General features: G+C 28.1%; 1 pseudogene; it reads left to right on the plus strand.

Annotated features, from left to right (window-relative positions):
- The first annotated feature begins 12,306 nt into the window (after window positions 1-12,306).
- Window positions 12,307-15,397, plus strand: LOC101246781 (uncharacterized; annotated as a pseudogene).
- The last annotated feature ends 89 nt before the right edge of the window (window positions 15,398-15,486 follow it).

The following is a 15,486-nucleotide window of genomic DNA, read 5'->3' on the forward strand; positions in this document are numbered from 1 at the left end:
AATTTTTTATATATAGAAATATGCTATTTTATGTTTTTCTTAAATTTCCGTGTTTTCATCAAATAATCAACGTAATACGAAATGAAAAGAGTAATATATAATATATTGAATAATATTTTAAAAAATATATTAACCAAATAGAAAAAAATTAAAAGAATATTTTGGAGAATGAAAGTCTCCGATTATTTTGCTTGTGCCCCTATGGCTCTATCCCAACATTTACGGTCTCAAAACTAGTAGTTAATTACCCTAATTTATTTTATCTGATTAATTACTCACATTTGATATTATATTAAAATTTAAATAATTTAATTATAATGAGTGTTTTTTACTTATATGGTGTCGTTTCAATTTTAACTTTATTTTAAAAAAGTATTACATTTTTATATTTAAAATAATTTAACGTTAATATAAGAGGATGATTCCTCAATCATTGATACTAAGCTCTTACTTTTATTGTTTCAAACAAAGTTTGATAAATAATCGGATAAGTCGATATAAGCAAACTCTAAAAATCTATTATGATTCATCCCTATAGCCTTTGAATGAAGTGAATTATCGTTTTCAACGATATCCTCTCTAAAGTTTAAATTGACAAATAAGATGATTTTAGCTACATATATAAATTCATAATTTTTCGCTTCTATTAATTTCACGTAAACACTGAACTTCTCGATGTACACATCGACTTTTTTTTACGTAGGGTGGGGTGGGGTGGGTGGTTAGGTAGATGAAATGAGCATATCAACTTTGGTGATTCCCAAAATCCAATAGGTACTTTTTGGAAGGTCCGTGTTCCTCTCCCTTTGGTAAACATATAATCCTTTCATTTTCATTAAAGGTGACCACAAAAAAGAATTTTTTTTTTCTAAGTAAAAAGCAAAGTTATAGTAATATTTATTCACTTTCTATAAAGTAATTGAAAAATATTATTATTATTATTCATTTCACTTTTCTATCTTTGCTTTGCTACCTTTCTTTCTTTTCTTGCCTTTTTTGCTTTTTGCATGGAGGAATATTTTTGATATCTGTCTTCTCTTCGTAATCAAACTCATACTAGATATAGTATATAACATAAGTACACTTAAGCCCCCCCCCCCCCCCTAAAAAAAAAAAACATCCTCAATTTTTTTAGAAACAAATTATATACAATAATCTGATTATCGATGTGTTTTAACCTGTTCACTACATCAAAAATGTTCATTAGAAGGCAATTAACAATCTTTGTATATATTTTTAAAATATTAAGCGATATTGGTTCTAGTAACATTAACTAATGTCGATAGACTTTAACACTTTTTATTAGTGTCAATATTTATTACTGTTAAAAATTATTTTTGTTTCGATGGTTAATAGGAATAACTTATGGATGATATCACCGGGAAGGGTGGTGTGTTAAGATACTACTATAATGTCTTTCTTGATGGACTTTCGATTCGTAAAATATATCATATGAAAAAGAAAAACAGTAATGAAACGAGAAATTAATTAGAAAATCATACCAATTATCTAATCAAAAAATTATTAATAAATAAATTAATTAATTTAGGACTTTTATTGCTACATTAAATTAAATAGATGGCTTGAAAAAATGGTAGTAGTAGGCTGTTCACCTTAATTCTTAAAAACATATAGCTAATTAATAATATTAATTGATCATTGACGAAAAATATATTTATTAATTGCTGACATAAAAATCTCACAGTAAAGAAGAATAATTTATGTTTTCTGTACATATATACTCTTAAAACTTTGACTATTACTGTTCCACCGTCAAATCAATAATACTCGTCTTTTTAAAAAATATTTATATTAATTAATATAGCAAAAACCATCTTGCTAATCTGTCGCTAAATAGCTTATAAACTAAAACATGTTCGTTGTTAAAATGGATTATAACAGTAATAACATATTTAATATAATCATAAGTGAAGTCTAAGAAAAATGGTTTGTATGTAATATTACGATTTGCCTTTAGAAGGAGGAGAAATTGTTTCGATGAACTTTTCACTCAAATAAAAATATCTACACAAGTATAAAAAGAAAATATAACTATATAAAAGTTAACTAACGTAATAAAGAGCTGTAACTATAACAATAAATTAATACGATAACTGAAATAATAAAAAATCATAACATCAAAGGAATAAAAAAAAATAGAAGAAAGATAATAACAATATTGAGAAGAAAATCTAGACAATGCTTTACCCTAATTTTCATCTCAACTTAAAATAAAGAAAAAACATTTTGTGGGGAGAATTTATGGAAGGTATTAAAATTAAACATTGGAACTATACAATAAAATTATTTTAAAAATAAGGAAAAATTTATACAAAATATATTTTAATTTCATTGTGGGGTTTTCATAGTGTAAGGAAAATAAAAAATTACTGTTTTACAAAACTATCCACAGTATATAGGCAGAGGATGTTTCAAATCCTCAGACAATAATTCAGATTTTCACGTGAATTTTTCTTGTATTTTTTCTATTTTTTATTAATAATCACAAAATAATCACAAAAATTTAAATAATTTCTTTCTTATACAAAAAATTTTATTTTATATGAAGACAAATAGACCAATATATCAAGCTCCAATCACTGCAGTTAGGTATGTTTGTTGTCTCAGGAAAATAAAATAGAGACAAATTTAGACTACTAAGAGATATTTCCCCACTTTTTAAATAATATTTTTCATGATTTTCAAGTGTGGAAAATTATTTTTGAACTAATTATATAATTAAAAAATATTGAAGGAGAAATATTAAATAATAATGATATTATGGTCAAGTTGTCCTTTTTTTGCTATTTTTTATTAGGTGAAAAAATAATATAAAAGGGAGCTTAAGATTTCAAATATGGCCCAAAAGATTTGGAGAGAAGGTTAGAAAGCATTTGATATTTATATTTATAATGTTTTAAAAAACTCAATCTTTAATTAGAGTTTTCAAGTTCAGTTCGTATATTGATAATAGAGAAAGAGAAATTTGTTTAGGAGCTCTTTTCGTATAATGGGCTTTACGAGTGTAAATTCAATTAGTTAGATTCTAAAGCTTAATATAAACAAATTTTTGAATAGTGCCCGTTAACTACGTTTTAGTCCTTTTATTTAAAAAAATAATTATTATTATTAAATTTTAAATTTTACTAGTAAAACTCGACGATAATATCCTGAAATTAATTAGATCATTTGTACTTCAACGATATTTTGTGCTGATCGAATTATTGTCCTTCAAGACAAATAATATTTTCATGGAACATAAGGTTACATTTTTCGCATTATAATTATATTCCACAAATTATGCATAGCATGATCCTTAAAGAACTTATGCCCCACTAGACACGATTTTCAAGGGTAAAAATTAAAGATCGATCTATTTAAATGACAAAAATTTAATTACTTTTGAAGGGTAAATCGTACAATATCTTCTAACCACTTTTCAAATATGTTTTTTAAAAAATATCCACTATCTAGGAATTTTACCTTCAAAGTTTACCGTTGAAATTCTATGTTATCCTAAATTTTACTTGTGACTATTTAAAACTGTACGACAATGATTTTATCTTCTTCTTTTTCAATTAGAAGAGCTAAAAACTAGTTATTTGTAAATTTTTACACCACAATCAAATAGAAAAAATAATACAAGGTATGTTTTCTATAACTTTGGTTAGACCTATTACTTTATACTTTTTTTTTATTTTTTATTTTGCAAGAAGTGAGTGTTGTTTGTTGGAAAAATCATTGAAGTAGAAAGAAAAATTCTTTTTCTAGGTCAAAGAAAAATGAATGAGACCTATACCTATATATATGTTTAAGAGTATAGTATATAGTACTATTTGTTAGGTACATACACACTTTTGTTATATGCTTCATTAAACACATCTACAAGTTAGTAGAAAAAGTTGGTTGTTTCATAAATGCACTTTTATTTACTTCCTCTATTTAAAAAATAGCCTAGAGATGGGAATTGGTAAGAGTCCACATATCCTTTATAAGATTGTGACTACACTTTAAACTTTGAAAAAGTCTATTAATTTTTTTTAATGTTTTGGTGGGGGTGGGGTAGGGTAGGGTAGGGTGGGGGTAATAGGGGTAGTGGGAGACATATTGAGACAATGTAGGGTTAATAGGGAAAGGAATTGAAAATATAGAGTATATTATTCAAAATCCCTTTTGACAAGAGAATGTATTGAGGTTGAAAGAATACCACATTTGATTGTTGTACAAAATATTCGTTTTATTTACTAATATTGTTATTCGAACATCGATTAAATCTGAGTTCACGATTTCACGTCGAAAAACCTTATTTTAAAAATAAAGTGCATCCTAAGAAAGTCAATTTGGTCATACCCAAAACTCGAATACAAGATCTGATTGAGTTGGGAGTATAAAATATTTTCATGATATTCGGAGTGAACATCGACTAAATCTGAGTTGATAACTTTGCGTCAAAAAATCTTAACCTGAAAGTAAAGTGTACCCTAAGAAAATCGACTTGATTATCCCTAAAACTAGAACACAAGATCCGATTAAGTTGAGAATGTGAAATATTTTCATATTTTTATGTTAATATACAAAACTTTAACTCAAATGAAATAGTGATATTTGTAGAATAGTATATAATATAATGTTTTAAATTAAGATGATGTAACCCTTCAATGGGAATTGTTTAAAACCGGTCTAAATATGCAATTCAATGACCTTTTAATGAATCCAATGGACAAAGTTTATCAATATCAAGAAAATCATATTCTTACGTACTACTAATAAATACGAGTAATAATTATTTACTTTCATTGTTTCAGTTTATGTTGTATTTGTTAAAATCTGTTTAAGAAATGTCACATTTTTTTCATTTTGTTAAGAATTCACTATATACATTTATATATATATATATATATATATATATATATATTAAAATTTCATATCTGTTCAAACTATAGCTTTTCAAATTATAGCGTAATATAGCGGTGGAGCTAGGCTACATTATGTATAAATTATTAGTAATGTAAAGCGTGTCTAACCATTAATATTTTGCACTTCTATTTGACATAAATTTTTAAAGTTGAACTTCGTAATTTTTTTAAATTCGAAAAACTCTAAAAAGCGATTTTCTTTTAAAAAAAAATTCACTTCAAACCACTCACGTAAAAATGTAAAAATAACTCAAATATTTAAATATCATTTTAACTCCTTTGTTCTTCCAAATACTTCCTTTTTCTTTTCTTTCAAAATTTCATTAATTTATATTCAAACATCTACTTATCAATTTCTAAATTCCTTTTTTAGTATCAACCTATCTATCTATTCACATCGATTTAAACTATATCACAAAAATCATAACACAACCAATTAACACAATTTAAAATAAACCGAACTCTTCATTCATTAACTTCAAATATTAATTATCTTTCATATCAATCTTTCTATTTATACGTACAGATTTAAACTATATCACATACAATCACAAACACACACCACCCAAACAAAATTGTACCCTACTAGAAGTTGACACATGATAGAACATTGGGGTGGGGATGGGGGTGGGGGGGGTATATCTAACCCTAGATGGCCCATTCTTCCAAAAAAAAAAGTGGTAGGTGAGGGGGGTGGGGGGGTAGGGGGTTGAATTGAATAAAATTCATGTAAGAAGACAAGAGAAGGGTAATAAATGCAAAGGGGTACAGAGACTTTTTTTGGACAGAGAGCAGAAAGGATGATAATATTGATGTGAGAGAAGAAGAAGTAAAATCATTTTGTAATCGATTGCTTTATGATTGAAGTGAACAAAAGTTATATTATAATGTATGAAAGAGAAAAATAATTAAATCAAAAATATTTACTACTACTGCATTCTACTGAAAAAAAGTGATTGTGATGTAGACTATATAGTTAAATATTCTATGTCTTCGGTCTCATTTTATGTGATATCATTTTTTTCAATTAATTTCAAAAGAACGTCACTTTTTTTATATAATGAGTATTTAAAGGTATAATTTATCTTTTATCCTTATTGGTTTCACTTAATTTTTTAATACATTTATGAGGAGAGAAAAAAATAAGTTACTTTTATGAAGGCAATTTGATAAATATTTCAAAGTCTTCATTATTTTTTTAAATTTCATGCCGGGTTAAATGTTGACACATAAAATGGAACGGAGGGAGTACATAATTGTCATACTAATTTTTGATTAAAAAATTTAATCACAGTCGATATTTATAGTAAATAAATAAGTAAACCTTCGATCTTAACTTACATATTCTAGTTTTGACTTGATATAGAAAAAAAATTTGAAAAATTTGTAGTTTAAAATGAGCGATAGATGTCTGAGTACCTATAAATTATTTTATTAAAGATAAAATTAATATTTTAAAGTTAAATTATTATTAATGTGTCATTTTTTAGATTGACCAGTAAAAAAGAGTCATTATAAATTGAGACAAAAGAAGTAAATAGAATAATGTATTTCTAATACTACTAGCTAGTAGAAAGATTAGTAGTTTCGAGAAATATATATTACATCTAAAATCTATTAAACGTGAATCTTATAAATTGAAATAGAAGGAGTAAGTACTAAATAGTATATCTTTCTTAAACTAATAACGTATTAACTATACATTTAGTCGCAAATTTGTTCTTATGTAAGATCGCTACGATAAAATATTGTTAAAACAAGCATATAATTAACATAATACATAAATTATATATATGTATTTCTATTGAAAATAGCTATTATATATAGGTATGAGTATATTAACTATAAGTTATTTAGTGATAGATTAAAGATAAATTTTTTAATTGATTCTTATTTTCTCTTTCCCTCTCATTATATTATCATTAAAGAAAGGAAAAGAAGAAAAAAAGGATTTACTATACTTTTTCTCCTTATCTCTACTTTATTTTTTTTCTATGACAAAAAAGTTATGTTTGTTGGGGGTAGGGGTAGTTCTATCACAAGGCTATGATGGCATTATGATGAGAGAATAGAATTGTGGTTTCTCTGCAGTTGAATTTATTGACAATATATATCTTACTGTCTATGGTCCCCTAAACTTGATTGTGACTTAAGAAAATTAAATAAAAAGTATATCCCTAATAATGTATTTAATGTAGTTATCCAATGTACTAAAATTCACTTTGCCTCTATACTGATAAAGAATCTTTTATTTAAAAAGTGTTTTAAAGTATTATACTTTTCATCTTAACTAATATATCTTGTAGTTATATAGGATAGAGTATGTTGAATTCAGAGTTTAAACTACACACGATATCAATTGTTGAACAATAATCTCAAATATTAGTTAATATGTTCTTAGTTTAATTGTAATCAACTTTACCCTCGTTCTCTAAACACTATTTAAAAAATCTCGTTAGTTTCATGTGCACGTTCCATTAAAATTAAACTCGTATATTGGTAAAGGGTTTACGATAAAAAAATGTTAAGTACAAATTAAAATGTATTGGTAATTAGCGATTTTCTACTATTGTAAGGATGGTCAAAATTAAAACGAAAATACATGTACCATAATTACATATACTTTTGATATTCATTTGTTATGGATAAAATATCAAATGCAAATAAATTTTTACCACGATTCGAAAAGAAAGAGTGCTATATTGTATTATTTGTCAGTCCCGCATTCAAAGCGAGTATTTTGCATATATTACTATTCTCTACATAATGACAATTCCATGCACTGTCACATTCTATAGTTTATAATACTATTTCCTCTTTATTTCGGTACGAACATTGATTACAGTAGGATAAATAAATTAAATTTTATTTAAAGGTTTTAGTTTGAGATCATAGAAATAAAAGGAATCTTATTGGAAATGTTTATTCTCATAAATGAATTTTACAATACGCGAATTTGGAATTAATCGACTTTCAATACAGATACTGAACGTAAAAAAATAAATCTAAAAAGAAAATCTATATAGCATGTTTCATGTTTAATATATTGTTTCCCCTCTTTACTTCTGTACCCTCTTTTAATCTTTATATCATTTCATCTTTAATATTTAATATAGTAATGTATAGTACTTCTTTTTTGCCAAATTCTCAAAAGAAGTCTACCCTCATTACTCAACTTTGTGAAGAATCAATTGTCCTACAAAAATAATTAAATTAAGCCACTTTTTCTTTTGTAAAATAAATTTTTAAAAATCATTCAATTTTTCATGTGCTATGTTTAGATTCCTTCCTATTCTTTATTATTAGTAAATCATCTCGTATTTGACTTCACTCACAATGATAGTTTGAAATACTTCACGCGTCGAAATATTGGGTTTAGAGATAATCAAGCTTGAATTGATGAATTTTACGATGTCAAGTATATAACAGTTTATTTTTTTTTTAATAAAAATATTTTATTTTATTTTTTATTCTTTGATTTTGCAGTCCGTGAGTCTTTAAAAAGTGGACCCAATTTTTTTAAAAAAAATGACCATATGTCACAGCCTATATTTATGTCACATTGTAAGGGGATGTTTGGATAAAACAGGAAAGTGTTTTTTTTTTAGAAGCAAAGAAAACTTGTTTAATTTGTAGCCTTTTTTTGAATTTTTACTATTGACTTTTTTTTATGTTAGAAAAGAAGGATAATTTATTAAGTTTTATTTTATGAAATAATTTGATCAATATCTTTGTTTTCTAATTATAGGGGTTTTAGAACAGTAGGCTACAGAATGAGTTGCTAAGTTAAGAACATTTCCAACATTCCTTTTGGGTTCAAACTTTGTTCATTTTGTGTATTTGTTTGGCTTTGATTTTTGTAAAAAGCCCAAATTCTAGGAGTCCTTCTTGGACTTTGAAATTGTCAGATGGTCATTAGCCCAACAAGTTGACCATATGCCCCCCACCCCCACCCCTCCCCTAAACCCTCCATCTACGATCTAGAAATAACGTTTACTAACCACTTTTCGACTGTATAATTAAAAAATAAGCAAAGTCATAGAGTTTTTATAAGATAATATTCGAAGAGTTTATATGTGTAATTTGAATATTCATGACGGTAACTACTTTTTTTATATATATACAAATCGATATGCATTTTCCCTATTGGAATTTGATCTGTATTTTCAATACACGGGCTAATAAGTCATTAATACTACTGAAGTAGATTTAAGACGATGGATTGAGTTTTCTGGATTCAACACTGACCTATTGTTTTTAGGTGGTTTTACAGATTCTAAGTCTTGAATTTTTCTTTGCAAAAACAACACGGGATTAGGGTTTTGATATGATCGTCCCGCTGCATCCACCCGAGTTGCCGATACATTAAAAACTTAGATCATCTCATCTTATCTTTTCAATCAACTATGTCTCAATCTCAAATTCAAAACGAAGAATAATAATTCAAACACTTCTGAATTATTTCAAATTTTGTAATCTTCTAGAAAATTAATAAAAAAATATTAGAAATGACTAGAACCTAAGAAATTGAAAAATGTATTTCAATCACTTTCAATGCTTTGGTTTATTACTTGTCATTTCTCTTGAAATCTTGTTTGACCAAAATGGGCCTTGTCACATCATGTGTATTAATGGTCCAAACAAGCAGACAGTATAGGATTTGACAATTCATAAAGAGGGGCATTTTAGTAAAACATCCAGACAAAATGGATTTATTTCCTTCCATACTATATGAAAAATGATCTCATTATTTTATCATTTGTCAACATATTATCGATTGATCTCGAACACGGTAATGGGTTATAAAATCGATATTTCAGATTCGAGTCTTCATTCAAATTCAAAATTTCATATTCTAAATTACAAACACCGTTTCTTTTAAAATTAGCCATCAGATACTATGTCTAGTGGAATATTGATTTTGTTTTTTTTTTTTCGAAAAAAAACATTATTTTATAGTTTTGATCATTATATAAAGGGAAAATTGTATATAATAGCAAAATTAATAACCTAAATTAAATGGAATAGCTAATTGATTTAATTGTGCTCCATAGCAAACATTAGCTAAAATTTGCCAGCGTCTCTCTCCCAAAAATCTCGCTCGCCACTCTCCATTCTCGCTTACCTCTCTCGCTTTATACACAGAAGTGTATAATTCTGCATCTGTTTTGTATAAAGCGAGAGAAAATTGTATATACACATGCAAAAATGTATATCTTCGTGTTATACACTCAATTATACAATTTACAAACATTTTACTTCAAATATTGCAGAGAAAAAGGCCAACGAATTATACAATTGCAGTGAAGTACAATTTTCTCTAGCTTTATACAACAGAAGTGTATATATTATGTTTCTGTTTTTGTATAAAGCGAGAAAAACATATATCTTCTTCCTTTGCACTTATAATTATGCAATATACATACATTTTAATTCGATTCAACTGTACGCAAAATAAATTATACAATTGCAGCGAAATAGGCCAGCGAATTATAGAATTTAGGCCAGCGAATTATACAATTGTATATGTATAGCAAATTATACAGTTTTATGTTTGCTATGGAAAGCAATTATGCAAAGTTTGCTATAGCATACAAATATGAATTTTTTATTTACTATATGTGAAAGTTGCCCTTATATAAAGTTATGCCAATATATTTTCCAAGTTAGCAATGGTTTAGTATATTTGGGCTTTCTATACTCATTGGTCTCACATAAGATGAGTTTGGGCTCTGAAATCCATCAAAGCCCAAAAAGAGAGAGCCCATTAAAAGTGGACTCCACATTAAAGTCGGCCCACTTAAATAAACCCATTAGTCTTAACTCTTTCATCGAATACGACTTTTCGCAAAATTCCACTAATTTACTCTTTCATCGAATGTGACTTTTCGCAAATTTCTATATGTAACAATAAGATATGAAAATCTTTTTACTCACGATAAGTTGAGTATTAGCTTTTCTCTTTTATTTTTTCTGCTACAATTGAGTCGATGGATTTAACACAATAATATAAAAATAAATGGTTCGAGTGATTACTATTTGACTTTGATTTCTTCTAAAAAAAAGTCGAGGTGTTTCAAAATGTTTGTTGACACGAATAAAATTAAAGAAAAACTTTGAAATTATTTCATTATTGAACATAAGAGTTCCAAACAAATTCTCTTTAAAAAGAAAATATTTTATCTCGTGATAGCTTGTTCCAGTATCCTTATGAAACTTTTGTTATTGTTTTAGCCATACGTTGTAGCAATTTACATGGCATTTCATAAGTCATAAATTATTCAATCTCACGGATAGAATATTAGTCTGTCAGTTGGCGTTTGTAATAACTTATTAAATTTTAGATCGTATTTATATTATTTTGTGACTAAATAAGTTTTTCGAAGTTGATACGTTACTTTTGATTAAAAATAAGAAAAAGTACTTTCTGATCTCTTGGGTTTCAAGTAATATAACTTGAGATGCAACCAAATGCAGTCCGCAGACCAAGCAAATTACGTAAGGCCCAAGCCTTGACAACTCATTTGAGATTTAAATACAATAATCTCAAAAATAAATGATTTTAAATTTTTTACGAGATAGAGATAAGGTCTACTTATAATTTATCTTTTCAGATTTAATTTGCGAAATATCACTGAATAAATTATTGTTATTGAACCTTTAATCAGTGCCGGCTCTTGTCTATAATTTTTAAGGCCACTGCCTTACGCCCCCAAAAATTGAGGGCCTCAAATTTTTATAAATAAAAAATCATGTTTAATTTTTTCATGAAAAAAATTAATTATTCATAATAAAAAGTGTTTATATATTTTCTTTGTCAACACTCACATTTTTTAAAATCTTTTTAAACTCCTTATGCATTGAATTTCTTCAAATCTTTGATAGTTAGAGTAAAAATATGAATCAATAGTCGAAGTGTTGAACAAAGTAAATTAAAATATTTTTTTATTTCTTCATAATTTTTATATTAAAGTAGGATATACCAAGTTATCAGCTTTTTGAATCAGATTCTATAATTCTAACTCTTATCTTTATTTAAAATTTATCAATTTATTACTTATAGAACTATATTATCGATTCATATAATGATTTTCTCAATAAAATAATATTTTCAATGTCGAATTAATAAAATCTTGCTTAAAAATAATATTTTAAAAAAGCATTTATAAGAAAGATATTAAATAATAATTTACATCTAAAAAATTTAGAAAAACAAATAAATACAGGTAAAATTTATTTAAATTTTAACCCTCTATTTAGGGTTTTCGAATTATATTGAGGGGCCCCGACCTTTAATCCCCACATATCTAAGGCTATTTTCGTAAATCAACCCAACATAACAAAAGGATATAATTGTAAGCCGTGACGTCCAAGGTCTTTTCCTAAAGTCGGTAAGGTTTATTTATTTATATATATTTATTTAATGTTATAAAACTTATATAAGGTCCAAAATAACAAATTCCACTTAAAAATAAAAATAAATTCTCATAAATATATTTTTTTAATTAATTAAATTTTCTTCTCTTTCCTTAATCAACCAAACTCCAATTCTTGATCAACCAAAACTTCAAACATCAGGTAATATTTGTCTTTTAATTCAGTAATAAAATTTTAATCTTTTAACTTATTTGTGATGTTCAATTTCTTAATTTATTCATTTGATTCTTGGTAGAAAAGGGTTTCCTTGTTTTTGTTTCAATTTTAAAATCTTAGATTTGTTAAAAGGATTATGACATGTTCTTGATGGTTAATCAATTTTTATTTGATTATTTATGTTAATTGGATATCAATCTCTTAGATTTTTATTTTTTTTGTTAAAAGTAAGTTTTACTTGCATAGAAATGACATTTGTATTACTCTCCTCTGTTTATTTCATGTGTCGTAGTTTGATTTGATACAAATTTTATATGTCTGTAGTTAATTTGATACAAAATTTAAGAAAACAAGGAGAATTTCGAGTTTTGGCCTATCTTTAGTTGACAGAATTACCTGATACATATTGTCGGTCATGGTGATTGGTATCTTATTGAATTAGTGGAGGTGTATGGAAGACGGTTGTCTAAAAATAATAATAATAATTTAGTTCTGTGAATGTAGATATGATATGTGAGGTTTTTTTAAAATTTTTTTAAAGAGTTAATATATGTAAGTGATAGTTTTTTAAACAGACTAAAAAGGAAAATAAGATGTGTAAATTGAAAAAAGAGAGGGTACATGATGGTAAAAAAGTTGTTAATTAGAACAGAGGGATTAGCTGCTATATTGAAGAAATTCTTCAGTTTCATTTTGTTTCATGTTTAATATGAACAAAAGGGTAATTGGAAATGAGAATTATATGTTATAGAAATTATCTTGATGCTAGTGACGACTTTTACGGACTTGGAATCGCTAACTAGGATGAATAGGCTAATTGTGAATATGATGTCCGAAATAGACCGATTTTAAATAATTCAAAATGGATATCTATGTCTATTTGCCCAAGTCTTGGTCGACAGAGTAATACAGTGTACTGCTTGGAGGTAGAAGGTATCGTGTAATATTAGTTTGTATATTAGTCGAGTTCCGTGCAAACTGGACCAGATACTAAAGTTTTCGGAACACAAATGAAAGTCTAAGTAACTTATTGTTTCTAATGATCTGCTATGGAGAGCTATGTTTCATTCGTCGAGTTATTATTTATGCAAATCTTATTCGTTTTTTCCTTTTTTTGCGGTAGGTATGGCTGAAGTGTTGGGAATGTTTACAGTACAACAGACCATAGGAAATGTGTTATGCTGCAAATGCGGAATCTCGATGCAGCCAAATGCTGCAAATATGTGCGCTAAATGCTTGCGATCTGAAGTTGATATAACAGAAGACTTACAGAAACATGTAGTGATTATTCATTGTCCTGAATGTGATGGCTATTTGCAGCCTCCAAGGAGTTGGATCAAAGCACAGCTCGAATCGAAGGAGTTACTCACTTTTTGTATCAAGAAGTTGAAGAATTTGAATAAAGTTAAGTTGGTGAATGCCGAGTTCATTTGGACTGAGCCTCATTCGAAAAGGATCAAAATTAGGCTTAAAGTCCAAAAAGAGGTACTAAATGGAGCGGTTCTTGAACAATCGTACATTGTCGAGTATGTTGTCCAAGACCAAATGTGTGATCCGTGTTCGAAGGTGCAAGTTAATCCTGATCAATGGGTGGCTGCAGTGCAACTTAGACAGCACGTGTCTCACCGAAGAACGTTCTTCTATTTGGAGCAGCTGATTATTAAGCACGACGCTGCTAATCGTGCTATAAAGATTCAACAGTTGGATCAGGGAATTGATTTCTTCTTTGGTCATAGAAGTCATGCTTTGAAGTTTGTGGATTTTGTCAGTAGGATGGTACTTGTTAGGACCCGAAATGCCAAGCAACTCGCTTCTCATGATCATAAGAGCAATATCGTCAATTATAAGTACACATTCTCTGTAGAAATCAGCCCAGTTTGTCGTGAGGATCTGATATGTCTCCCTCCAAAGGTGGCAGGTAGTTTAGGAAATATCGGTCCTCTAGTGATCTGCACGAAAGTAAGCAACAGTATCTCTCTATTAGATCCGTTCACGTTGAGGCATTGTTTTCTAGATGCTGATCAGTACTGGAGGGCGTCGTTTAAGCCTTTACTATCTAGTAGACAGCTTGTCGAGTATGTGGTTTTAGATGTTGATGTGGTTTCTGAAGAAGTTAATATTGGAGGCTCGAAGTATGTTTTAGCTGATATCCAAGTTGCTCGTGTTTCTGATTTCGGGAAAAATGACACAATATTCTCCGTAAGAACGCATCTAGGCCATCTTCTGGATGCTGGAGACTATGCCCTCGGTTATGATTTATATCGAGCCAATACTAATGATTTTCAGCTTGAAAAATACAAAGGTCTTGTCCTTCCAGAGGTGATATTGATTAAGAAAAGCTATGAAGAGAAACGTCAAAAGAAACGTGGGAAGCCTCGGTCTTGGAAGCTTAAGTCACTCAATATGGAAATTGATAACTCTGGAAATGGAAAAGATCAAGAACAAAAGATGAACTCGGAGTATGAGCATTTCTTGAGAGATTTAGAGGAGAATCCTGATATGAGGTTCAACATATCATTGTATCGTGATAAAGAATATCAACGATCAGAAACTACCTCTGTTGCTGATGGAGAAGATGTTCCTTCTATTCCTTTGGAGGAGTTACTTGCTGATATTGATCTGAGCGATATTGATGTTGAAGAAGATGCATAAGGGAGTGAACTGAAGACTCGTGAATTGGGACCGGATCTTGTTGTGCAAGTTAGTAGCTTCGTAAATTTTATGTCCTGTATTAGTAGAATGAATTTGTTGCACCTGAGCCTAGGGTTCGTAAACAGCCTCTCTACCTCCACGAGGTAGTGGTAAGGTCTGCGTTCTGGGTATGTTGCTTTTGATGTATTAATAGAACAAATTCTTGTTATTTCAATACAATGATGTTTTGATGTCTATTTTTATTTTACGCCACATATTCCTTCCTTCCTGAACTAGTATTTGTGTTTCTCATGGAGCTTCACTTCCTCTAAATGCTTGTTTTATT

The sequence above is a fragment of the Solanum lycopersicum genome, chromosome 11 (genome assembly GCF_036512215.1).
Source record: "Solanum lycopersicum chromosome 11, SLM_r2.1".
NCBI lineage: Eukaryota > Viridiplantae > Streptophyta > Magnoliopsida > Solanales > Solanaceae > Solanum > Solanum lycopersicum.